This window comes from Artibeus jamaicensis, unplaced genomic scaffold, assembly GCF_021234435.1.
Source record: "Artibeus jamaicensis isolate MK-2021 breed Jamaican fruit bat unplaced genomic scaffold, CSHL_Jam_final contig_465, whole genome shotgun sequence".
Taxonomy (NCBI): domain Eukaryota; kingdom Metazoa; phylum Chordata; class Mammalia; order Chiroptera; family Phyllostomidae; genus Artibeus; species Artibeus jamaicensis.
Window position 1 is genome coordinate 7,306,648 of NW_026521843.1, and position 27,629 is coordinate 7,334,276.

Genomic DNA, 27,629 nt, shown 5'->3' on the forward strand with positions numbered 1-27,629 from the left:
GGAAGGAATGAATGACTGAACCAGGCCCAGTCATCACATCCCTGTTGCCCCGGCACATGCTCAGAGGTACAAAGGGTAGGTGCAGATGTTTAGTCTCGGGTAGAAGCTGACAACAGGATATAGGGGAGAAGAGTTCACCTACCAGGCACCTCAGGCTGGATCTACCCTAAACTCTCCCCACTCTCCACCCCACTGCAGGGTCGGGAGGGAGGTGGACTCTACAGGGGATCATTTCTCCTGACCACTAGGCACCCCCTCCCATAAACGCTTTGAGCCACACTGTAAAGGTTCCCACGAACGCCAATCATCACCCTCTCTGATCCTCAGAAAGCTCGATCTGACCATCAGCCCACTGAGCACTGTCCTATGCAATGCCAGGGACACATGCTCTGGGTCAGACATGCTTGTGGTTCAGTTCCCGGGCCCTCCTTTCACCAGCTCTTGTAACCCGGGCCCAGTGCTGGTGTGCCTGAGCCTCTTCATCCCTCTTCCATCAAATGGGCCTTACTAACGTGCAGTTTCCAGGACTGGTGTGAAGAGTAAGAGAGAGGGTAGGTGGGAACCCGCCTGAAAACCAGTGTCCTCGGGCCCTTGAACACATCTCTGGAGCTGTACAGGAAACGCTTTAGCCCACTAAGCTGGCAGAAGGGAAAATGATTAACATGTCAATAAGGCCTAGATTGTCCTCGTTGTTACTAAAACACAGCATTTTAGATGAGTTGTTTTGTCTTGCTAAAACCTGTTAATCCTGGTGACAAAAGCCTTAGATGTTGAGATGGATTTTGAAATGTCTGGGTGCTCAGGATGAAATTACTCAAATGTGTTAGTGAAAAGGAAAACTGCAATTACAGAATAAAAGGCAGCGTGACGTCGTATTATTGCATGTTCATACTGCAGTTCACATCAGCCCCGTGGAACGTTGTCCACTCAGGGTCTTGGGGGAGACAGATGAGCACGGTTTGTCAGAACCCCCGAGGAGACCGTACCCGTGGAGGAGACTGTAGCCTCGGCTGAGGGGGGCCCTTTGCACTGTAACTGCCCTCCTGGAATCCGGGGCCGCTTCCTGAGCTGTGGCTCCAAGGTCGTTTCCTAAGCTGCACTTCACACCAAGGCGCCACACCTTTGACACACTGGCCTGGCACTGCCTGGCCCTGGCCATCACGTGAGACATCATCAGAGGTCCCGATGTCACTGTGAATGTCCCTTGCCCAGCCTCAAATGAGGATGGCTTTAGGAAGCTGCAGTCCAGGTCACCACCATAGCAGTTTCAGGCCCAGGGCTGGAACTGGCTAGAAGCCACGCCCAACCCAGAGGTTCACTGGGCCCCTGACTGGCCAGGCTCAGGCACAGCAGTGCCCAGGATGCTGAACCTGAAGAGTTTCTGGGTCTGTGCACTGAGTGCTGAGACTGTTCAAGACGGATGTGGCCACCTATACTGCGGGAGCATGTCCTTCCTCACCACCCCTCCCCCTTCTCAAAAGACCAGCAACAGGCAGAATGGTCCCTGAGGGGCCAGCAGCTGCTCTGCTCTCTGCCCGCTGCTCTCTGCCAAGGCTGGTCAGAGCTAATAACTAAAACAGATCGTGAACGCACTGAACACTCACTACATGCCAAACACAGCTCCGAACGCCGCACATGCATCACCCAGCAAGTTCTCACAGCAGGGAGAAGACACAATTCTTATCCTCTGTATTTTGCAGAAGTGAACAATGAGGCACAGAGACGTGGGGTAATTAACCCGAGGTCACACAGCTGGTGAGTGGAGCCAGAGCCCACACCCCCTGCAAGGCCTTCCACAGGGGCCCCTTTGCATCTTAATGCCTTGGTTTTCATTTCTCTAAATGTAAGGAACTACCACTGCTTCCAGCAAGACAGGGCAGGAACAAAAACAGAACAAAAGATCTGAAGAAGAGTAAGTGTTCTGGACAGCCCCAAAGAAAGATGCAAGGATGGTCAAGAGCCCTGTTATCACTGTCCCTGAAGGGTGCTGATCACCAGCAATGCTGGAGACCTTGAGTCATGGAAGTTCTTTGATGTAATGGGTTCCAACATAAGGGGGCAAATGGCTTCAGGGATGTGATTTTGTTTGAATTTAAGAAATAAATCGAGAGACCTGTTTATGTAGCACAAAGTTGACATCCTTGCTTTGCCATTGTTTACATCTTCAACAGACTGCAGAAACTTTCATTATATTTGACTTTTGGGTGTTGGAGCAGCTGTGACCTCATGCCGCTCTTCAGAATAACTAGTATTGCATCAAAAACCCACTCTTTGCCACAGCTCTGGTTTTAACCCATACCACATGGAGGTAAATGAAACAAGATTTCTTCCAGCGTGAAGCAGCTATGTTCTAGGATAACTGAATATTGGCTAGTTGACTAAAATATCAACACCATATAGAAGCTCAATTCCCACAACACCATTCAGTATTATTTTATTAAGAACATAATACAACTTGGTTAACAAGTTTACAGTACACGGGGTGGGCTGCATAATTTTGTCAACTGTAAAAAGATTACACAGCTTTTCTGGTTGCCATGGGACTTATATGTGCCACCCACACATACACACACAGGACAGGACACAACTGATAAGGACTTGGCTATTCGCCCTGTTTAGCCAACAGAATGTGAGGAGAATAGAGCAGAAGCTTCAAGAAGCATCTTGACTTTCTACAACCTTGTTCACTTTCTTTCCTCTGTCAAGAGCATGACAGTCCCAGAGGCAGCTGTCCCTTCAGCTCAGGTCCCCAAATAGGGAGAAATGTGGAGCAGAGCCACAGAAGCCAACCTGCAACCCCTGCTATGTGACAATAGCAAGATGCTTGGTGTTGCCAACTACTGAAATCTGGAGATGGTTTTCTTTCCCTTTTTTTTTTTTAAATGGAAGGTCTTATTAGACAGAGGGGAAAGAGGGGATAAAGAGAAGGAGAGAAACATTGATCAGTTGCCTCTTGTATGTGCCCGACCAGGCACAGAATCTGCAACCAAGGAATGTACCCTGACCAGACATAAAACCAGCAACCTTTTGCTTTGAGGGATGAGGCCCAAGGAACTGAGCCACACTGGTCAGGGTGAGATTATTACTTCTGCAGCAGAGCTGGTGAATAAACAACATTTTCCCAGACAAATTACTTCATTTGCAGGTATTTTGTGGAGGTCAGCAAAGAAGGAATTATATCCATTTTATGATGAGGTCCCCAAGGCCCAAGAGTGGTTAAATGATGGCCCAGAATCAAACGGGAAAAAGATGAGAGCAATGGGAACAAAACCTTATACTTTATCACAGCCAAGTGTGATTAAAAACAAGACTGACTCAACTTTGGTGTAAAAAGCTCTTGCAAACTGCAGACTGATTAAAACACTAGCAAATACTAAAGGTTTCACTGGTCTCTGGGCCAGTTCCTGATATCAGGGTTGATGGAGCAAAAAAACCAAGAGATCAACAAACAGAAGATAGAACTGAGTGATAGACAGAACCTGCAGATCCGCTGCACAGAAGGGACCAAGGGACCTTGAACTCCAGCTCCTGCGCCCCGCAGCTGAGAGGCTTCGCCTATCAGGCTGAGACTTCTCAGGGACTGTGGCTGTTCCCTAGCCATGGCCAGGCTTCCTGAGCTGAGCGGAGGAGCCCTGCAGTGTCTACAGGACACACTGCCCCACAACGCTTGTCATGTGCCTGGAACCAGCACTAGGAGTGGTGTGTTATTTCACCAGGAAATTCAAACATCAGGTGACCCTGACCTTAAAACCCAGGCAGGGAGGTAGTTATTCAGGACAGCAGCTGACAGGATCTGACTCGAGTGACTAATTCAATTGTCTTGTTCCTATTGCTTTAAATGCAAACTCTATTGCTGTTCTTTTTTCCTTTATTCTCTTCTTTCCCTCTTACTTTCACTTCTTTTTTTTTTTAAGCTCCTTCCACCAGGAGTGAAAGAGTCACCTTCATCATTGATTTAGACACATTTCAGGCTCTTTGTCGGGGTTGCTGACGTGTCTGAAAGGCGTTCAGAGCCTCTGATCTCTTCAGCAGAAAGCTCAATTTTCAACAACTGGTTTTGGGGGACTCTGAGAGAGTTGTCACCTTTCTTGCTGCTTTTCACGGCCATTCACACTACTGGCACCTTCCCCTGCCCAAAGCTGGTTGACTTCTGACACCTCCCTCCCCCTTCCACCCATGGATGCCCTTTTCATATCACACCCAAAGTATTCACACCCCAAGCAACAGTTCTGGCCTTTTTCTTCCATTTGTATGGTACCATTAACAAAGAACCATCAGCCCCACTGCATTTAGGAAACACATTCATGTGTACGACTGGAAAGCAGACACCAATATGAAATCAGGAAAAACACTTCTGGAAGCTGGAAGAAAGTCCCAGCAGGCAGCCCGAGACACATGGGGGGGGTGGGAAGGGAGGCTGGTAAAAACTGAGCTGTGGGCAAGTGTTAGACTTCACCCAAACCTCTCCCAAGGCACCACCTTGCTAACAGAGGTCCCTCACTGACATGATAGTAACAACCTTGCAGTTCGGATAAAGCTTCTCACTAGTTTTCGAACTTGTTATCAGCATAATCTCCTGAGAGGCAGTGCAGCTGGACAGAAGGTCATCTCTCTTGGGGGGGGGGCGAGGGGTTGGTGAGCAGAGAAGTGCCCAGGAAGCTGCCTGACCTGCTTTCCCCAGGGCCCTGGCAGGTACAGAATGTCTCTCCGTTCTCTTACTATCAGGTACAGTGGATTTTTATCCACCCACCTTGAAACATCCGCCACACTCATTTGAAGTCAGGACATTCAAGTGTTCTTACCCAAAGGACTTTGAAGTATTGTTCTTCTGGCAAGGCTCAGTAAGGGCCAAGTTCATCTGTGACGTCTGCATTAGCACCTAGCACAGTGCTTGCACGCAGTTAGTTTCACAAAAACAGGCGCTAAGTAATCACAAAACATCTTTTCTTTCTCCGTTTTCATCATTTTTAAATAAACCCACCACCCAATGTGCCAGCTAAAAATGATTCCTTCCCACCTCAACTCAACACTCCAGAATGTTATAGCCATGTCATGCACCCCGGACACACACCCCCCAATTGAAAATAGCATGCCACCACTGCCTGGCCTTGTTAAAATTCTTGGTTTCCCCAACTTCATAAAGACCCCAGCCCCATGCTCCCACCTTACTGAGATACTTGGCCCAACTGCTACAAGGGGGGACGAGCTGCTCTAAGGTCCTGGACATGAGGATTCAGACTGGAAACAAACATGCAGGTGGGTACCGAGAGCCTGGGGAGGCCCCGGACCTGGCCTGGCATGTCACAGGTGACCCAGTGCTTCCACTCAGACCTCTTCTCTGCCCCTCAAGCCCACCTGCACTTCCTATGGCCTCCCCTTGCCTCGGAAGAAACCCAAACATCTCAGAGACTAGCCTATGCTCTGTGAGGAGAGACCTCCTGCCCGGGAGAATGCTTGTTTTTTTTCCCCCAAAAAGTCTCCAAAGGCACAGCCCTCCAGGCGCCTGGTGCCCACAGCAGCCCTCTGAATCAGCAAAGTGGGGTGTGGGAAGTCCTGGCAGGGGTCCTGACACCCTCCAAGGGTTTTTCAAGAGGCGCCTAGTTCCAGTCCTCAGCAGGGATGCGGCAGTCCTGCTGATCCCAAGGGTTTCTGGTGGAGCCCCTCCTCCCGACGCCATTTAAAGCTGTCCTCCCCACCTTCTGCACTTGCAGCTTTTGCTGGCACCTACCATCACCCTCCTGTGATGGCTGTCTAGAAAGGAACTGGCTATTTGGAGTTTAGAGGAGCTATCCCTTCAAAATTCTCATTTATTTAATCAAAAGAATAACAAACAATCTTTAATTAGAACTCGTGGCCATAAAAAGAAAGAAGAAAAAAGAAGCAGAGTTATCATTCTCCTCCTGTCCTGGAGCTCACTGCTGAGATGTGAGAACTAATGATAAGTGCGCCTTCCCTTTGGAGTACCCAGACCAGGGTGGGGCACATCAGTGAAAAGGGAGACTGTGAAAATACAGTAAAAATTCTCTGTCAGAGGGCACCGAAGTCACAGGCTGGCCTGTGTCTATGTCCCTGACTTCACCACCTGCCACCACCCACTGTCTACTCTGTTGCAGCCAAGCACACTCCACACTGGGTCTGGTGCTTGCTGACTCCCTGCCTGGAACATGGAGCTGGCACGTAGTTCCTTCTCTCGATTCCTTCAGATCCTCACTGCTGGTCACCTTGTAGTCCAACCTTCCTCGACTGACTTTCTCCCAAACTGCCCCCTCTCCCTGCTTTTGGGTAGACTCATCTCTGCTTTATTTTCTTCATGAAACATATCACCATATAACATAATGTACATTTATGATCCACATTTCCCCAATAGAAAATAAGCCCCATGGGGGCAAGGAGTTTAGTCTTGTGGGTTCACTGATAAATATCCAGTGAGTGACCCACAGGTAAAGTGCCTGCGTCACTGTGGGTGCTCAGTAAATATTTGTTGACTACGTGGATGGATAGATAATGAATGGATAATGTATGGATAGATGGATGGATGGATGGATGGATGGATGGATGGATGGACGGATGACAAATGGATGGATGGATAGATAATGGATGGATGGATGGATGGATGGATGGGTGATGAACGGATAGATGGATAAATAATGGATAGATGGATGGATAATGGATGGATGATTAATGGATGACCAGATGGTGGGTGGATGGATAATGGATGAATAGATGGGTGGATAGATAAATTTGGTGGGGAGTTGGGGGAGGTTTCCAGGAGACTGTAATACCAGAAGTGAATCTCAAGGATATGTTTGGATTAAAAAAAGACTGTTTTGGAAAGAGTATGTGTACCTCATGTGTCATCTTGGTAAATGCACGACTGTTTTCTGTTCTGTAATATGAAGCTCATGCATAATACTGGTAAGTCTCTGATGAGCCATAAAACTAAAATAGGAGTTTGGGCCAATGAAAATGAGCCAAGGATGGTATAGGCTGGTGCAAGAAGGAAAAAGACAAGAGGAACTGTGCTTGTCTCCACAGCCACCAGATCAAGTTATGACTGCAGCAGACAGAGAGAGAGGAAGCCAGGCACAATGAGGGTGAGAGCCGTGTGTGTCAGCGGGACTTGACCATGCCATTCAAACAGGGGTGCTTTGGCCCTGGGCCAAAGGCAAAAGCCCCAGAAACATGCAGAACTGTACTCTGAATTGTTAATTCCCAAAGCAAGCCACAACCTCTCATATGCTATCCGTTTTGGGGTAAATAATCGCATCTCTCAGTCTAAGTCTGGCTCCCTGTGCAATGAAGTCCATAACACCTTCTCCCTTTAAGTAACACACCACAAGTTTCTAGAACAATGTCTGGCACTTTAGAAGTACATGGTAAAAGTCGCTTAAGTGGAAATCTATTATTTGCATGAAGTTTGCATTAAAGTAGGAGGAAGAGCCATGGGACTTCATTCTGGAATAAGGCAGAGAAATCCAGCTATGATTGTATTTTCTGAGGCTTCAGTAGACTTATAGCTGGAAAAAATATTTTATTTTCAAAAAAGGAATAAAGAAAAGAAGAGAAAAACCACTGTGGCCTGGAAGCAGTGTGAACTGTGTGGTGTATGGTAAAGTGCAGGACTTTGTGAGCCAGGCCGACTTGAACCAAAATCTGGGGCCCACTGACATTCCTCTGTCTTAAAGCAAGTTTTAAAACTTACTCAGCTTCAGTGTCTTTATCTTCAAAAAAGAAATAAATATATCTACCTTGCAAGGTTGTACAGTAAAAAAGGCATACAAACAGACTAGCAAAATAGAACAAATCAATGCTAATGAGCATAATTCATTATTATTAAGATGATAAAAAATTGGGGCATGCTTTGAAAAACTAGAGACTGTGTCAGTAGTAGGTAACCTGTGAGTCACTAGGTCAAAAAAAAAGAACTCATGTGCACATACCACAAAACAGCAAGCACACTGTAGTTATTTTAGTTCCTATGAGCTACTCAAATTATTTCCTGAATTTGAGGTTAGGCAGATAAATTTATACAGCCCACAACCTCACTAGCAGGTCACCGCATGAAAAGAGTGAAGGAACAAAAAGATGGGGGGCCTTTGACACACAGGCAGTTTAATGGGAGAGAAAAATAGGGAAGGGTCACAGGGTAGAACAGCCTTTCTGGGGAATTGCCTTTCTGGGTGGTCACTGAAAGATGAGAGGTCCCTCGGCTCTGAGCCAGTGATCAGTTCCGTTCCTGAACACAGGGTTGAGGCACAGCCTTGTCCAGAGGGCGACTGGCAGGGCCTTGGCCTTGGCAGCACCTGCGGGGACCTGGAGGACCCCCAAGACACTCATGCACATGTAGTCACACATGCTCACACACAGGACCAGCCATCCCCAGAGGTGTCCTCATCTCAGTGTGTCCCGGTGTCAAGCACATTTAAAACTCCTGAGAGGCTCCAATGATCTGTGTGAACTGAAGGCCTTCAAGATCCTGAAATTCAAGGTCACTTCTCCATTGTGGAAACCCCCTCTCAGTGGTCAGGCCCCTGGTTCCCATCATTGTCACTGCTGCATGAGAACCTCCTGGAGGGGCAGGGTGGGTGCTTAGAGAGGCAGCCCCACTGGCTTTCCCAGCCTCCTTAGATTCTGGAGGAAATGCTCCACTTTCTAGCTGGCAGTCAGGGTGATGGTGCATTAAGCATAAAGTCAAAAGACAAAAGAATGAAAGAGAGAATGAGACAGAGAGAGAAGGCTGCGGGTCTCTACTCCCCTTTACCTAAATGTTCTACATTTTTTTTCTTTTTAAGATAAGTTTATTGATTTAAGAGAAAGAGGAAGGGAGAAAGAGAGAGAGAGAGAAACACTGATATGAGAGAGAAACACTGACTGGTTGCCTCCCATTTGCACTCCAACTGGGGATCAAACTCACAACCCAGGTGTGCATTCTTACCAGGAATTGAACCCTCAGCCTTTTGGTGTGTAGGACGATGCTCCAAGAACATGCTCCAACCAACTGAGCCACACCAGCAAGGGCTATTCTACATTTCAATACCTAACCCACAAAGACACAGGGAAGGACAAGGGCCTTTTCCATTTCCTTGGAGACATCTTGCTTTGGTCCTATGCTCTACCCAGGGAACGTTCACTGTCCGTCCTGACATCCCTCGACAATGCCAGCACCAACTTCAGCCCTGATAATGCAGAGCTCTGGCGATGATCATCACCAGCCAGGCACACTGAAAAGTTTGGTTACACAGTGAGTCCTTCCTGGGCATTCATGGAGGTGCTGGGGCCAAAATGAATCCAGCACAAACCAGCCTAAGGCCTCAGATCAGTGTTGTGAAAGAAGGAAAGAAATGTCCAGAGGCAGAACGCATGGAAGCCTTTCTACATCCCTCCGGTCTGCCCACAGGCTTGACAGAAGCTATAAGAATGCAGCCAGGCAGGTTGCTCAGCACGTTTCACAGTCCTGTGGGGCCCCCAGCCTCAGAGTCCTAGACCCTCAGAGAGAGAGGAAAAGAAAGAATTCATTTACTTAGAACTAGAGTTCCTAGGGGCCCAGAGAAGGGAAACAGCATGCCCAAGCTCACTCAACAGGTCAAGAACAGGCCCAAGATAAGAACCAGGACCTTCTCACGATCTGCACAGGGTGTTTCACTTCCCCATGCTCATGCTACAAGCCCTGGTTCCTCCTCACAGGGCTAAAATGATGAGTAAGACTTAAAAACTCCCTTCTATAATACCTTCCCCCAAAGGCCACTGATGAAACCTGACCATAAGCCACACTAGATCAAAAATTCCCAGCTCGCTTTTAGTTCTAGGGAATTTTTGAAAAATTCCTTCAGGACAAATACTTTGTCCCAGTGAAATTTTGGAACCCAGGATTTGAAGTCTTTTGTTGTTGTTGTTATTGTTATTATTGTTTTGTAGCCAAGCATGGTCATTTAATTCACTTCCTATCATGTAAACTGATGAGATGTACAACTGGTTTTTGAAGAGCACTAAGCAAAAGCAGGTCACCACACCATCTAGTATCCAGAGGTAGGAAACTCAAGGGCCCCACCCATGCCTTCCCAATGCCTGTGGGCTCATTGTTTTTATTAAAAAAAGAGGTCCACAAACCCTTTTCAAAAAAACTGTTTGCTCAGATGTGTGTCAGAAATTTTCAGAGTTTAGAAAGGTAATGCAATACATATAGCATGTTATGTATACCCCTGGCAGGCTGGGGCACTCATCTCTTAAAAGCTTTTCATCCCAAGAGGGGTGAATAAAAAGCATAGAGGCCCACCTGTTTCTATTGCACTGCCCTTTATCACGCTTCCCAGATAGTACATGTGTTACAAATTCAAAGGCATGCGGTAACCCCACAGCATTTACTCACTTTGTGTCTGTTTCATGTTTTGGCAATTCTTGTAATATTTTACACTTTTTCATTATTGTTATATTTGGTGACCCATAATCTTTGATGCTACCTTTGTCATTGTTTTGGGGTGCGACAAACTGCACCCATATAAGATGGCAAACTTAATCGATAAATGTTCTGTGTTCTGACCGCTCCACTGACCAGCTGTTCCCCCGTCTCCCTCCTTCCGCTTGGGCCTCCCTATTCCCAGACACACGATAATTTTGAAAGTAGGCCAATGAACCAGCCTACACTAGCCTCAGAGGATTCAAGTGAAATGAAGGATTGCGTATCTCTCACTTTAAATCAAAAGCCAGAAATGATTAAACTTAGTGAGGGAGGCATGTTGAAAGCCGAGACAGGATGAAAGGTAGGCCTCTTGCACCAATTAGCCAAGCTGTGAATGCAAATGAAAAATTCTTGAAGGAAATTAAAAGCTACTCCAGTGAAGACAGGGATGATAAGAAAGCGAAAGAGCCCTATTACTGATAAGGAAAAAGTTTTAGTGATCTGGAGAGAAGATCAAACCAGCCACAACACTCTCCTAAGCTTGATCCAGAGCAAGGCTCTAACTCTCTTCAATACTATGAAGGCTGAGAGGTGAGGAAGCTTCAGAGCAAAAAAAAAAAAAAGGACTTCTGGTCAAGATGGAGTAGGTATAGAAACACTTCATCTCTTCACACAACCACAGAGAGAATTACAACTATTGCTCAAAACAAATATTAACCAGAACCGTCAGAAAATTGAGCTGTATGGAAGTCTGACAACCAAGGTTTTAAAGAAGGCACATCCATCCAGATAGATGGGAGGGACAGAGTTGTGGAGATACAGCATGGTGCAGAGAGGCCACAGTGGTAGAACAGGGGGTCCCATATCCATGTGTGGTGGGTAAAAATCAGGAGGAATACAATGGGAGCAAGCAAACCCAGCCCCAGGCCATACCACACAGCCCGGGGTTCCAGCGCTTGGAAGATAAATCCCCGTAACTCCTGGCTGTAAAAACCAGTGGGGAGTTGGGGTGACAGAGGAACCTGCTGGATTTTCAGGACAGTTCATTTGAAGGGCCTGCGTGGACTTAGAATGAATGCAAACCCGCCCACTCTAGAATTCACCACCAGGGCAACACCTGGAAGGACGTCAGTCGCATATGGGTAAAGTAACTAGAAATGGGATAAGTGCTGGGCAAACCTTTCCAGAAGCCAGGCTGCAGCACCGTCCCCTCTCCGAGCCCTCTCGCCACAAAGTGGTCAAATGGGTTGCCCCACCCTCACAATTACCTAAGGCTTCACCCCACACAATTACTGGTGCCTTTTATAGGGAGTCAAAGCAGCTCTACCTAATACACAGAAACAAACACAGGGAGGCTGCTGAATTGAGGAGACAAAGAAATATGGCCCAAATGAAAGAATAGAACAAAACCTCATAAAAAAGAACTAAACAGAACAGAAATAACCAACCCAGCAGATGCAGAGTTCAAAACACTGGTGATCAGGATGCTCAAGGAACCTCACTGAGTATGGCAAAAACATAAGGGAAGAAATGATGGTTACACTAAGTGAAATAAAGAAAAATCTACAGGGAACCAACAGTGGAGAGGGTGAAGCTGAGAATCAAACCAACGATTTGGAATACAAGGAAGGAAAAAAAAAGACATTCAGCCCTGGCTGGTGTAGCTCAGTGGATTGAGCACGGGCCTGCAAACCAGACAATCGCGGTTCGATTCCCAGTCAGGGCACATACTGGGGTTGCAGGCCAGTTCCCTGCAGGCCAGTTCCCAGCAGGGGATGCATGAAAGGCAACCATACATTGATGTTTCTCTCCCTCTCTCCTCCCCTTCCCCTCTAAAGATAAATAAATAAATAAATAAATCTTAAAAAAAAAAAGACATTCAATCAGAACAGCAAGAAGAAAAAGAATTTTAAAAAATGAGGATAGGCTTAGAAACCTCTGGGACAACTTTAAACATATAAACATCCAAATCTTAGGGGTGTCAGGAGAAGAGGAAGAGCAAGAAATTGAAAACGTATTTGAAAAAATAATGAAAGAAAATTTCCCTCATTTGGTGAAGGAAATAGACAACAAATCAAGGAAGCAGAAAGAGTCCCAAACATGTTGGGCCCAAAGAAGACCACAACAAGACACGTCAAAATGTCAAAGGTTAAAGATAAAGAGAAAATCTTAAAAGCAGCAAGAGAATAACAGAGAGTAACCTATACAGGAGTTCTCATAAAACTATCACCTGATTTCTCAAAAGAAACTTTGCAGGCAAGAAGGGACTGGCAAGAAGTATTCAGAGTGATAAAAAGCAAGGACCTATAACCTACATTACTGTATCCAGCAAAGCTATCATTTAGAATGGAAGAGCAGATAAAGTGCTTCCCAAACAAAGTAAAACAAAAGGAATTCATTGTCACCAAGCCATTTTTACATGAAATGTTAATGGGGCTTATCTAAGAAAAAAAAGAAGATCAAATCTATGAACATTAAAAGGTCAAGAAATTCACAACTATCAACAACTGAACCTAAAAAAGAAACAAAAATAAAAACAAAAAACTAAGCAAACAACCAGAATAAGAGCGGAATCATAAATACAGAGATCATTTGGAGGGTTATCAACTGAGACGAGGAATGGGGAGAATGGAGGAAAAGGTGCAGGGATTAAGAAGCATAAATAGTACAAAACAGAGAGGGGGATGTCAAGAATAATATAAGACATGGAGAAGCTAAAGAACTTATATGCATGACCCATGGACATGAACTAAGGGGGAACTGCAGGAGGGAAGGGGGTTACTGGGCAGAAGGAGGTCAAAGGGGGAAAATTGGGACAACTGTCACAGAATAATCAATGAAATATATTTAAAGGATTTTAAAAAATGAAGCTAGCAGAGGTTGGTCCACGAGGTTTAAGGTAAGAACCCATGTCCATAACACCAAGAGTGCCAGGGGAAGCAGCAAGCGCTTGCTGTAGAAGCTGCAGCAGGTTATTTAGAAGATTCAGCTAAGACAATTAATGAAGGTAGCTGCACAAAACAATATACTTTCAATATAGATGGAAAACTGGTCTTACACTGGAAGATGTCATCTCAGACTCACATAGCTCGATAGGAGATATCAATGCCTGCTTCAAAGCTTAAAGAACAGGCTGACTCTCCTGTTAGAGGCTAGTGCAACTAGTGACTTTACATGGAAGCCAATGCTCCTTTATTATTCTGAAGGTGTTAGGGCCCTTAACAATTATACTAAACCCACTCTGCCTGTGCCTGATGAGTGGAACGACAAAGCCCGGGTGCAGGACATCTATTTACCACATGGTTTACTAAATACTTTAAGCCACTGTTGAGAACTACTGCTCAGGAAACCAGTTTCCTTTTAAAATATTACTGCTGCTTCACAATGCACCTGGTCACCCAAAAGCTCTGATGGAAGTGTACAATGAGATTAATGTCGTTTCTGTGCCGTCTAACACAACATCCATTCCGCTGCCCATGGATCAAAGAGTAATTTTGGTTTCAAGACTTGTTATTTAAGACATATGTTTTGTAAGGCTATAGCTTCCATAGACCGTGATTCCTCTGATGGATCTGGGCAAAGTACATTGAAAACCTTCTGGAAAGAATTCACCATTCTAGTGCCATAAAGAGTATTTATGATTCATGGGAAGAGATAAAACATCAGCATTCACGGGAGTTTGGAAGTGGATTCTAACCCCCTGGATGACTTTGAGAAATTCCAGGCTTTAGTGAAGGAAGTAACCACAGATATGGTTGAAATAGCAAGAGAACTAGAATTGGAAATGGAGACTGGATATATGACTGAATTACAATCTCATGATAAATCTTTAAAGGACGAGCAATTGCTTCCTATGGATGGACAGAGAAAGTGGTTCCTTGGCAATGAAATTTACTCTTGGTGAAGATCCTGTGAAGATTGCTGAAATGATAACAAAGAATTTAGAAAAATCACAAAAATTTAATTGATAAAGCAGTGGTTTAAAAGGATTGGTTCCAGTTTTCAGAGAAGTTCTACTGAAGATAAAATGTTATCAAACAGCATCACCTGCTAAAGAGAAATTGTTTGTAAAAGGAAGAATCAATCAACGAGGCAAATTTCATTATTGTCTTATTTTTTAAACTTGGCAAAAATAAAAAAGAGGAAAGAAACTGCCACAGCCACCCCAATTTCTGGCAACCACCACCCCATCAGTGGGCTGCAGTCAACACTGATGAGTGGAGATTACAATTCACTGATGGCCGGACAATGGTTAGCCTTTTTTAGAAATAAACTGGTTTTTGAAATATATACAACTTCTTTTAGACATAAGGTTATTGCACCCTTACTAGACTACAGTAACTGAAAATTTTGTGTGACTCCCTTTATTGCGATACTGTTTTATTAAGATGCTCTGGAAATGAAGCCACAATGTCTGGAAGGTTTGCTTGTAAATGGTTTTGTGTACAATCAGGCCAGCTTTTGCCTCCAAATGAACTATGAAAAAACATTAAATGTTCAGAGCGCTTTGGATTTTGGACTTATTAAAGAGGGAAAGTCAGAAAATAGTTTATTATTCCATTCAATTCTGAAGGACTCACCAGCCCAGATTTGAAACCTCAACACTCGAGAAAACACGCGCGCACACACACACACACTCACACAGTAAGAAAAAGATCAATCATACGGTGAGTGCAGTACTGCATGCTGACCGGAATCATTATCCTTGCTACACTCCAATAACCATCATGTCCAAGCTCATCTGAAGTACGAAATGATGGCTCACACACTGGCTGCAAGTCCAGCGCAGTGCGTATGGTGGGCTTTGCCATGATATCTATCACAGAAGGACAGGTTCCCATTTTCTACCTGGAACAACAGACAAGGAGGAGCCTGAAGGAGCTGGCAAACACTTTTCAAACACGTTTTCTTCAAAGATTAGGCAAAAAGAAAGACTGAGATATGTTAAACTTATTCTTTGCAATATTCCTCCTGAGCCACAGATATTATTAACTTCAGTTCACAAGCCTGAAGAATTTGCCCCAGGGGGAGGCAGGATTCCAAGTCAGCTCTGTGTTCTGTTTGCTTCCAGAGCAGCCTGTAGCCCTGGGGTATTTTCACTTCCACAGCACAGCTCACCTCTCTGGATTTCAAAGAGTTAGAGTCCAGCTGTAGCCTTTACAAGGCTGGGTTCTTGTCCTGGACTTGGGAAAGCCTTTGATTTTGGTTTCTCTCAGCTTGTCTGTCTATCTATCTATCTATCTATCTATCTATCTATCTATCTATCTATCTATCTATCTATCTATCTTTTTCTTGACCTCAGTTTCTTTAAAATAGAGAAATTAGACTAAAGTTGTTCATCCAGCTTTGACGACAGAGGAGTCTGCCATTCTGTAAGCTGAGACCAGCCACCCCTGTGCTCCCATGACCTCCAGCGGTCCCAGGAAGGGGTATGAAAAATAAGTTCTACACAACCCGCTTCGACTTGGGGTTCCTCAGGTCAGCCAGGCCACACACCCCACACACCAGGGGCCCCACTTGATGCTGCCCCATGGCATTCTCCAATGTCATGGCCTCGAAGGACATCCGTCCAAAGCCAGAGACACCAGTCACAGGGAAGCTTAAAACATAGCTGTATTTTATTTCATTATTATTGGTCTTTTTGATTTTAAGGTGGGCAGGCACATCTAGCTCTTTGAGATGAGAATTTTACCCAAGGTACATGCTCCTCACCTGTGCACAGGTCTATCACTGGTGTGGGTGGCAGAGAACGATTAGGCTTTGAGGGCCACGCAGACGTGGTTTCAGATACCGGCCACCACGCACCCTCCCTAACAAGGTGACATTATGTGAGTTCTTTAACACCTCTGGACTTCAGTTTCCTCATCCACAGAATGGGGATAATGTCTATTTCCAAAGCTCTTCAGAAGGTTGCTAGAAGTAGCCATTAAATGTCTCATATTCCTACTTATAATGCCTACATGGCTCAGAGGTAGTGCTGCCCGCAGTGACCCAGGGGGACACGAGACCCACAGAAGGAGGACTGGCTAAAGCTCAGGCTGCTTGGCTGTGGGCAGTGTGGGTGTAAGACCCTAGGTGGTCTCCGCCCCCCTCTCTGCTCTCCCCCTGACCCAGCACGCTACCTCTTCACTCCAGGCACCCGGATGTCACGCTGGGAAAGTGTCACCAGTGGGAAAGTGAGCGTCTGACCAGTGTGCTGAAACAGCCGTGTGTTTATCATTCTTCCTCACGACCCTTAGATGATTCTACATTTTAATTCATTCTAAAACCTGGAAATCATCAAGCCCGATGATTGTTTTCGAGGACATTAACACAGCAAGAACGCATTGCAGTAACCAAGACATCTGCAAGGTCAAGCCCTCAGTGACCATGACAGTGGAGGGCCTGGACCATGGCAGGAAGCTGGTGACTCGCTCCCCCACCTCTGCTGAGCTCCTGCATCTCTTTTGTCCCCGCTTTTGTCATCTGCTTGACTTCCAGTCATTTATCAGATGCTCGACAAGAACGCGGTTCCCTTTCTGGGAGGAAAAGCAAGCTTTCTCCGTACTGTGAGAGAAGACTTTTTAAGCACACTTGGCTGTCCCCATCCTCACCTCTGTCTCGGCAACCCGGCTGACAGTCAGAGGCTGCCAGCGTCTGCTTCTTCACCTGTCACTCAGGGAAAGGAGCGCAAGGGCTTATTAGAACCATAGGCCCAATGTGGAGGGGCCCTTGTAAGTTATGAAATCCAACCTTCAACAGTGAACCAAAGTACAGAGACCTCCTCCTCTCCCGCCCTTGCCCCACCCCCAGCGCTGAGGAGCAGAGCCCATCCTGGGTCATTCGTTGTTCAAACCACATGCTTTCCAGTCCCAGGTCACCCCTCCCTGCAACATGTCAGGTGCAATTCAGGCACTCCACAGATACCACCCACAGGGAAAGCTGGGCCGAGCAAAATGGGGACAAAAATACATTTCCAGATTCTCCGTTCCCCTGGCACACTGCACTCTGCATGACACCAGCCAAGCTCCACCTGGATCCCGGTTTCCTCCTCTGCCTCCCCATGCACTGGGAGCTACCTGCAGGCAGGGACAAACCATATGGATTGCAGTGTCCTGTCTTGTGCAGCACAGGGCTAAGAAGCCACCCTGCACACACTTGTCAAATGAACGACTGATCTCATTTTTATGTTTGATCCATCATACAACTGCAGTCAAACTCCCAGGGGACACTGCATTCCCCGGTTTCATTTTAAAGATCTAATTACCCATGCCATATAGGACTTTTATTATAAAGGGAAGTCATTAAATAAGCAGACACCAGATGCAGGCCTGAGATAATTGCATATAGAAGCGCATCTGTCTGCATTGCCAAGGTGGACCTGGTAAGCTCACTGCTGGCAAATGCAGCACCCACTTCCCAGCACCTGGAGTCGCTGGGAAGACGGGCTGCTTACACCAGACCAGTCAGGCTTCAGAGTTCCCTGAGAGAGGTTAGTAGGTGATTTTGTAATTGCTTTTCAACACTTCCACCTTCCTAGACGGGAGTTAAACTGCCTGGATCCCAATCACCCTTGTACCTGAGAAGCCACCCATGCCCACTTTCTGCCCTCTTGAAGGCTTCCCTCCCTGTATCCTTGGGACGTCCCTGTCATGCTTTCCCTTCCCACGTTCTGTCATGCAATCAGTTCACTTTATTTCAGCCACAAGCCAGCAAGCCATGCTTGTGCAAAGAAAGCTACTTCCAGCATCATCAAACGTTTCCTCCTAACTCAGACACATCAACCTCCCCTTCTACCCATCGCTTCTAGAAAAGAAGCCTCAGCCAACTGCAGAAAGCCTCCTGAATGCTGGCCTGAGAGCAGAACCCAGTAAAGTCTCTAAATATCTACCACGAGTCTGGGTTACAACACTGACCAGTTCCACCCCCATTGCAATCAGCTCGCTTTCTTCAAACACAATTATTTTAGGTCACGGACACGCCAGCCAAGGAAATGACCAGACTACGGGCAAGGGCACAAAGAGCGAACAGGACCCCACTCTAAATTCTGGCCCTGCCACTTACTGACGGCTGGACTCTGTGCAGACGACCTCACCTTCCCCGTTTCCTAAGGGGTGATAACCCTTATGCCAAAAAGTGGAACTGATGATTTGAAAAAAATGTATATACACATATATGGTCATTTTTTCAAAAAAAGGAAACTCAACATGCCCAGAATAAAAAATATGGAGCACTTACTTTAAAGCATTTTTTGATGGAGAAAGCAAAAATATACAATAGGGCAAGCACAGTCTCTTCAATAAATGGTGTTGGAAAACTGGACAGCCACATGGAAAAGAATGACACTGGACCACAGACTTACATCACACACAAGAATTAACTCAAAATGCATTAAAAACTTGAACATGAACACCCCAAACCACAAAATTTCTGGAACAAAACAGGCAGTAAGCTCTCGACATGCATCTTGGTGCGTTTTTGGATTTGACACCAAAGCAAAGGCAACAAAAGCAAAACTAAACACATGAAATTCCATCGAATTATCTCATTCTCACAGATAGTAACATGTTTCTGAAATTCAGGGCATTTGTTGCCATTTCCAATTTGTTCCGCTTGGAGAAAACAAAGGCATTGGTGATTTGCACAGTGTCCTGGTGTTGTAGAACATAGCTTATCTGGTAAGAGATAAATAATGCACAGATTAACCAGCAGTGCGAGGAACCTGAGCATGGGGGATTTTTTAACCTTCCCAGATAATAAATGGATCTTCGAATGCCAGAACTCGTGCAAAGAGCTTCCCACCACATTTCTAAGAGGACCCAGAGGCCCAGTAACTGAGAACTCTTTTCTAATCAATAGAACTAAATAACAGCATGTCTACTGTGAGGTGGGCACCACGCCAGACCCTATAAATACATGAGACCAGTTACTTCTTAAAAGGCAAGCATCATTATTACCATTTTACAGATACAAGCATTGAGGCTCAGAGAGGTTATTCTTTCAGAATCTCACAGCTAGGACCTGACAGTAGTAGAGTCTGAACTCGAAATCCACTCTTTCTGGTCACCATGCAGCCCCTAAGAAAGGATTTGGACCAAGATGAAATAGGAACCAGAGGCTACTCTGAGTGGGTGAGTCAAAACTCGGCGAGGAAGGCAGGGCTGGCTCCCTGCCTGTCTCTCCTGTCCCGGCTCACAGAGCTGAATGAGGACTTCCGCGGCAAGCAGCCCATCGCTATGAGGGCCAGACCAGGCCTTGCCAAGAGGGCAGGGGCAGGACTGCTGTATTTCCGCCACAAAGCACAGGCTGCCTGATTCAACCTTAAAGGGAGACTAAGTCAAGTCGCCACCTCTGGGGCCCCCATCACCCTGCCTCTTCCTTCATCACACCTCCTCTCTGAATGCACCAGTTGCAAGGATCTCTTTCCACACCCTTCTTCACTACCAGACTGCATGCTCTGAACAGGAACTGTATTTGTTTTTTTAATCCGCAGTTCCCCAAACTAGATTTGGTACAGAGTAGATGCTCAATTAATCTAAGGTGCATACATAAAAAAACAAATTCGGTATCAAGACTGGACAAGATGACTCAAGAATGTCTCCAACCCTGAGATTTTACAGCTCATAATTAATTCCTACGTCAGTTCTCAATATCTCAGCAGTGGTTCAGGGTCCCTGTAACAGCGAGGCCTCCCGACAGAGAGAGAACATAATGGGTTCTTCTGGCGTTCAGCCTTTCAAAGCACTCTCTCTAAACTGCTGCATGCCGTCCCCGCTAAGAACACGCCAACGTGGCCATTAGGACGGATGCTGTCAACCCCATTTTAAAGGCTGAAACCGAGGCCCATACGAGTGAAGGAACTTCTTCACGGCCAACATTTGACCTTGAGGCTTCTGTTTCTCTGGTCTTTCATGTCACCCTAACGCCTCTTCAGCTTATTAACAAGCCCGGAGCATGGGCACGTGAAGGGAGAAAGGGGAGGGAGTGGGAGAGGAGTGTGCACTGAAGGGAAACAGAACAGAGAAGAGGAGTAGCTCTTCTGGAGCACCTCACTGACAGTGGACAGCGGGTGGCCCTGAGGCCTGGCGCACTCTAAAGGAGGGCCGGCTTGGGAGGCGCTGATCGGCTCTCAGTGTCCTTGACTCATCCGGTTGCATCTAGTGAAAGCAAACTGCATGCTGCTCAGTGCTGAGTAAAAACAGGAAGTCACAAGCGGCTTCACTCTCCTCTCAACTTGGGTCCCAACTTGGGGTCAAGGGATCTGACAGGCAGTCCCCTGGCAGCTGGTCTCTGTGGGAGTCCAACAACAGTGAGGGGCAAAGAAACTGGGAGTCACTTTTCCATGAGCCCCCCACAACATGGCTTTCGGGGGTGTTGCTGCCCCTCTGGGAGCAGGACCAGGAAGCCCGCCCACGGGGTGGCAAGCCAGAGAGATGCCAGCTCCATCACCATCCATTCATTTAGCAGAAAGTGAGCACTGTGTGCTGAAATCAGTGTGACCTTAGGGAAACAGCTCACTCTGCAAAGTGGGGGAGCCCCCACCCCACAGGGCTGTCATAAAGATGAAAGGAAATAACACCAGTGAGCTCCTCCACTGCACTTGAAATCTATTATTAGCCCCAAGGCAGGATGCGACCCACTGTGTGCCTGCGACTGTGGTGCCATGCTGATGCCCCCTCCGCAGAGCTGGGGGCAGGTGGCAGTGCTGGCAGTTCTGTCCCCATCTCTTTGCCCTATTTTTCCCTCCTTCATAGGAGCACAGGGCCAGGGTGAGGTGAGGTTCTGCCAGCCCCCAGCCTGGGCCCAGTGCCCATGTTTATGACTGTTTATTTCAGAGCAAGTAGAAAGGAGAAATTAAAGCCATAAAAGACAGGACAACAGACCAATAAAAACCAGCTCCCAGAAGAGTCAGAAGGAGGAAGGGAGGCAAAACTGTCACCATAGCAACAGAAGACAGTCGGAAGCATGCAGGAAAAACAGCCCCGGCTCTCTACCTCCTCTCTTCGCAGCAAAGCGAGCCCCCAGACCCCACTAGCAGTTCAGGGACAGCCCTGCCCACCCCACCCCAGCCCAGATGCCCAGCCTGACCTGGCTGGCAGCCACCCTCCTCATGCCGGTCCAGCGCTGATCCCAGCCCAGCACAGTGCCAGCCCCACTCTCTGTGCCCTGGGGACTCAGTGCTGTGTAGATGGTCCAGGCCCAACCGGAGTGACAGTGACCAGTGAAAGGGGGCAAGTTTTGAACAGGGAAAGGAAGGAGGGCCCCAGATCTGTAGGGGAGACTGAGGCCCCAAATACCAGCCCTGTAACTCTGCCCAGGGTTCCCCAGGGAGCAGGTGGGGAAAACAAGGCGGTGGGAGGGGAGACCAGGCCCGGAACTGTGGCCTCATCTCCGCTGAACCCTGTACTCCCAGCACAGTGGCTGAGGAAATGCTGGGGGTCTGGGGCGGGGTTGGCAAATAGCTTGGGAGGTCTTAAATGCCGAAGCTCTCGGTCCTGGGGTCTGGGGCTACTGGCAAGTAAGGCAGGGCAGCTTGGAGGAGGACCCAGGGACCAGCTGGCCCATTTTGACGGAGGCTTCTAGGTCCTTCAGCTGGCTGGCAGGCAAGACAGGTGTCTCCACCAAACAGCATGGCTGGCCTAGGACCAGCCTTTTGGGAAGTGGGTAGAATTGTTCCCAGAGCTCAGGACCCACCAAGTCAGTCCTTTTCTGCAGACTGGGAGGGGAGAAGGGAGGGGGCGGCAAGGAAGCCTGGGTCCCAGGCACAGCAGCCTGCTGCCTGGCTAAGAATCTCCCAGGCAGGTGGCAGCAGAAGGGTCCAGGTGTGCGGGAGCTGGGGAGGGCTCATCCTGCCTCTGAGGCAGCAGGGATTGGTGGGAATCCGGGTCTCTCCTGATGGGAAAGGGGAAGCGCAGGACTGGGGTCTCCTAAAAGAATGCTTTGGAGCTGATGATACCTGGGGGGGCGAGGAGTGGGAGGGGAGTGAGTGAGGACTAAGGGGGTGATCTGGAACATATCAGGAGGCTGTCTTGGGGAGAGGGGGCAATGGGGCACAGAGACGGCCCTCTGGACAGAGACCGCAGGCGAAGGGCTAAAGGACTGGGTGCTGGACTCTCCCTCCCTTTCCCAAGGCTTCAGGGGCGTCGGGAGCTGGGGAAGGATGGCAGGGTTCATCAGGAGCCTCAGGAACCCACTTCCTTGGAGACCCGGGCCGCGTCCCGCCGCGCCCCCGCCGCGCCCGCCTTGCGCTCACCAGAGCCGCCGCCGCCGCCGCCGCCCTGCTCGGCCGCCCGTCCGCCGCTGCCCCAGCCGCTGCGCTGTGTACGCCTCTCCCGCGGCCGCCGCAGCCTGCGAGACGGTGCCGGAGCCCCGCCCCGCCCCGCCCGGGCCCGCCCCCAGCCCGGCCCTCTCTGGTCGCCCCGCCCTGGCCCCTGGGGATCCCCACCCCCGTGGTCACTTGGCCGGGGCCCCTCTGCGCCCAGCAGCGAGTGCTGAGCACTTCCACACGCGGTAACCCCTGCCCTTCTCTCGGCCTTGGTCACTGGGCTTCGGTCTCTAAGAGGAAGTCGCGATCTGCTGTAGATATTTCTACACGTCAGATTCTTCCACACCCATTATTCCCCTCCAAAAAAGAGAGAAAGAAAGAAAAACACAGGAAAGACCCTGCTATCAATTCCTAGGTTCACACCCACCCTCAAACCAGGGCCCATGTACCCAGTCAGACCATGGGAACCCGTACCCCCATTCCCAAATTACTTTGGATTCTGAACCCAGCTTCTGGGTTCTCACTCTGAACAGGTTCCCAGCCCTGGAGGGGGGCCGGAGGGGGGGTTCCGGTTGTGTGATGAGACCACCAGAAAAGTCTTCACAAATGTTTCATCCAAATATAATCACCCTGAAGGGTCAAGTGTACAAAAACACTTCTAAAAATTCTGTGATGCAAGGGGAAAGCAGGGGACTACAGTGTCATTGTCATGATCATTGTTTTAAAACATCTGCCATGGAGGCTTTTTGCATTAAAGAGAGAGATTCAGGAAACCAGAGAGGGCTGCAACAGTGCCAAACAGGTTGTGAGTCAGCGCTCCTGGTGGGGGGGGGGGGGGGGTCCTGCAGGCTGGGCTTCTCCAGCTTCCTTTTCCAGTCCATCAGCTGGAGCATCGTGCACCACTCAACAACCCCAGACAACGGGCCAGACCAGGTGCCTGGCGCTGTGGCACTATAGCAGTGTGTGGGGTTGGCAGCACAGGGCAGGCAGATCTGCGAGTGCAGGCAGCTTCAGGAGACCTTGGTCAAGTCGCTCCTCTTTCTGAGCTCCCATGTCCCCATGCACGACTTAAGGCCACCCTGGCCTCCTTGAGACTGATGATCTGTGGGTCTGAAAAGCCACCATGAGCTGCCTAGCACGGCTTCTGCTCTGGGTTTTGGCAAGAATTCAGACAGGAGCCAGGAGGGCACAGTCTAGTCAAAAGTAGTCTCCCTGCCGGTAGGGGTTCTCAGGGTCAGAATAAACACCTCCCCAATCTTCATCTGTGCTGCCCAGACCCCCCAGACTTGGCCCGGCCACCGCTGCCATTTCCTGCAAAGATGGCCCATTTTATTCTGGGGTGGCTTTAATAGAAAATTCTTCTCATCCCACCTCCACAGTACACACCAGAATATCTAACTTGTGCCATCTACCTTGAACCTGGTCAGGCTCTAGGAAAAGAAAGGACAAATCAGCCACGGATGCTATTCACCCCATAAAACACTGACATTTCAGACAAAAGGACACCTACCCATCTCTAATAATACAACTTCAGTTGATGAGAAGAGACTATTTGATGTATGGAATTTCACTTCCACAGAAGTAGAGACAGCTTGTGTTTCAGTGATTGAGGGTTACCTGCATGGTGTTCCCTAGCCCATTGTGGAATAATAGGGTTTCTAATTACCAGTGTGGGATTTAATAATTAAGTGTTTCCTAAGACAAAATAATCAGATGAAATAGTCTTTCAACTTCATCAGTAATACTAATAACAAGGCCAGAGGTTAGTATAATAAAGATTACAGTGAAATTAAACACTCATTGAGGGGGAAGGTAGGTTGGGATAAAATTTCAGATGGCTTTTGTTCCCAATATACATTTGCTAAAATGAACCTTAATATCTAGTTAAATTAAAACAGAACTATTTTCATTTCAAGGGCTTCCTCGTCATTTGTGTACTTGGATTTTTTGCAAAGAGATTTCTTGAGCTTTGGCCAAGTGCCAGGTGCTGTACTAAATGACGGACACATGTCCCCAGCCTGGAGGAGTACACAGACAGGTGGCCAACCCAGTTCAGGACAAGGCAGAAGAGGCAACAGATTAAAGAGGGTATTGGCTGTGGGGTCCCAGCACAAGAGGGAATTCATTGTGATTGGGGGAAATCAGAAGCAGACTCTTGTAGGCGGAAGTCTGAGGGACAAGCTAGACTTCATAGGTAGAAAACGGGGTCGAGGGCACTCCAGGTAGAGGAACATCGGGTCCCATGTGGCTGCAGTACCAGGAGGACTGGACAAAGTAAGGCTGAGACTAGAGAATTGAAACACCAGCCTGGAAGGCTGCACTTGACCCTGGGGGCCTGGAGCCTCCAGTAAAGAGAATGATGACAGGCTAAGGGCACTTGGGGGCCAGAGATGGGGGGGGGAGAAGGGAGGCTGCAGTGAGAATAATATTTAGCACAAATCAGTCCCTGAGAATATTTTTGAATATTCAAATGATAGGATCATGAAAGATGAACATCCACTCTGGAGGCAAAGCAACGAGAGCTGATCCCTTCCAGGGCTCCTCTCCATCCACGGAGGTCCATCCTGGGGCAGGCAGAATGTTTGCCCTTTCTCAGCATAAGTCCCCTATTCTTCAGAAGGTCATTTCCGCTTCTGTACCTTTGTTCCTACACAGACGCCTAGAAAAGCTTCTGCCCGCCGATCCCCAACTATCAAAGACAACTGGACGCATCTCAACGCTAACGAAGCCTCACACTCCTTTCCTCTGAATTCCTGTAAAGCTGAGAGTATGAACCACTTCTTCGTGTTAAATTCAGGTTGCTTGAGGCCGAGGACCTTCTCTGAGACACAGAGAAAACCCCCACTTGATTTGGAGTCAAAGTTGAGCATGCCACTTACTAGCTCTGTAATAGACGTGACTTCAGCCTTCGGAGTTTCGGGTTTCTCTTCCATAAACCGGGAGTCATAAAACTTGCCTTAGAAAGTTGATGTGAGGGCTGATGTAAACTGTGCTGTAACTGTGAAAGAAGAAACGTGTGTGCTCGCGCACCTGGGATAATGCTGGGCATCCAAAAGTGCTCACTTCAGACTTGCCGCTTAGTGGGTTGTTTCATAGGTGAGGACTTGGAGCGGAAGCTGCAGGATCCCATGTCACGAAGTCCCACAGGGCTCTCTGCTTGCTGCTCTACAGGAAGGAGTTCTTGTTTTGAACTCCTGGTTCACTCATTCCCCCAGGAACCCTACAGAGCTTTCCCTCTGGCATTACTATAATGGCTTCCAAAGGTGGTGGATTTTCTTGCCAATTACGGGCCAGAGTTCCTTTATGTAACCAGGGGTTTCTAAGGAAACATGGCCAGGCTTCAGAGGGAGCATAATAGATTTGATTATGAATATTGAGCCAATTTTCACAGCTGACATGCTACATACTTGTTGCAAAAATCACAGCCCAAACTCTATAGAGAAACTTGGCAATGGCCGAACATCCTTGCCTGTGGCTGCATTGGAGCCTATGACTTAAGAGATCTGACTTTAAACTCTTCTTTGGTCACTGAGATTGTCAAGGTCTTTCAGACTGTCCGTTCTTTGAACATGGTTCTCCTAGGTCTTAAATGGCCTTTCACCCTGGTGTATTCACTAAGCTTCTACCCATTTTTTAAAATCCCAGCTCAAAAGCAACCCTTCTTTAATTCCCCCCTCAACTCTCCAAAGCTGTGTCAACTGTTCTTCCCTGTAAGCTCCCACACCTTTGCCTACACACCTTTATCGTCGCACTCACTAAGCCATGCTGATCACCGCAGATTGTACATAGTCAGTCGTTTTTATTCCCAATAGCTGTGTTTTATGAAGCTGTCACAAACGCTGAGCTAGCAAATAGTGACACATCGCTCCTAAGGCAAATAGAGGGCTGGGTTCCTGTGAGCCTCTCTGCTCACAGCATTTTCATCAGCGGATCAGTACATAACCTTGTTTTACATGTTTCTGTTTTTTAAAAAGCCACACCTTATTTAATATACATTGTTGACATTGAACTCGCAGCCAGTGGCACTTTAACTCACGTAACTTTGGAACTCACAGAAGTTTGCCTAACACAGGCATGTTCTTCGTAGGGCACACCACACAGCCCTCTCATACTTAGAAACACTACACAGCAGTTCAGCATTGTGCTTGCGGGCCATGTTAAACAATGAAATCAACAAAAAGCCCACAAACATGGAAAACACAGCACTAAATAGATGACAAAAAGCATGATTGCTCACAGTATGAGAGCTGAAACAAGGCAGGATTCTCCTTAAACTGACCTCAGCTAAGAATATGCATGAGCTATTCGACTTGATGAGTAGAGTTTTTTGCTGCACGGCGCCCATTGGCAAATGACACAGAGAGTTGCCAGGATATTAATTTTGATGTTACTAATATATTTTAGTGAGTAGGCAGATTTGCAAATAGAGAATCTGCAAATAATGAATGCGGACCACATGTGCCTCCAGACTGGGCTATGAACTCCCTGTGGCCAGAACCTTCCTGGTCTTTGCACCTTCCCAGCACCTCCAAGAGCCCTGATACATAAAAGAATTGATGCTCAATAAAAGCCAGTCAAATGAGTGCACCATGCAATCCAGACTTGTATTTCTTTAGAGATTTTCCCAGCGACTTTTAAATTTATACTAATAAAATACCCAAATATGTCTGGTTCTTTTCAATGTAAGAAACATTCTGTGCAGAACTCATCCCTCATGGGTGGCACACCTGGATACTGCAGGTAGTGGCTCCCAAGGTGAGCAGGGATTATGAACAGCACCATCCACCCAGCGCCCCCAAAGAGAAGAGGGGGCAAGAAATTTGAAGGGTCTAAAAAAAACATAGTCAAATGGCCAACCATGAGAAAAATGACATAGCCCAGGAACTGAAAGGTGATGGAGTGCACAGTGGTCAGAGGGAAGAAAAGTGGATAATTGGAGGCAAGGAAGTCACAGGGACCATGCAGGACCTTGGCAGTGAGGTTGGGATT

General features: G+C 47.5%; 1 protein-coding gene across 1 annotated transcript in view; it reads right to left on the reverse strand.

The window, feature by feature from the left end:
• The window catches only part of CYRIA (CYFIP related Rac1 interactor A), a 93,032-nt gene extending 70,320 nt beyond the window's left edge, over positions 1 to 22,712 (reverse strand). The window contains exon 1 of the mRNA XM_053666940.1: positions 22,629 to 22,712. The gene's annotated coding sequence lies outside the window, so the exon portion shown is untranslated. The remainder of the gene's footprint in view (positions 1 to 22,628) is intronic.
• Positions 22,713 to 27,629: the final 4,917 nt, after the last annotated feature.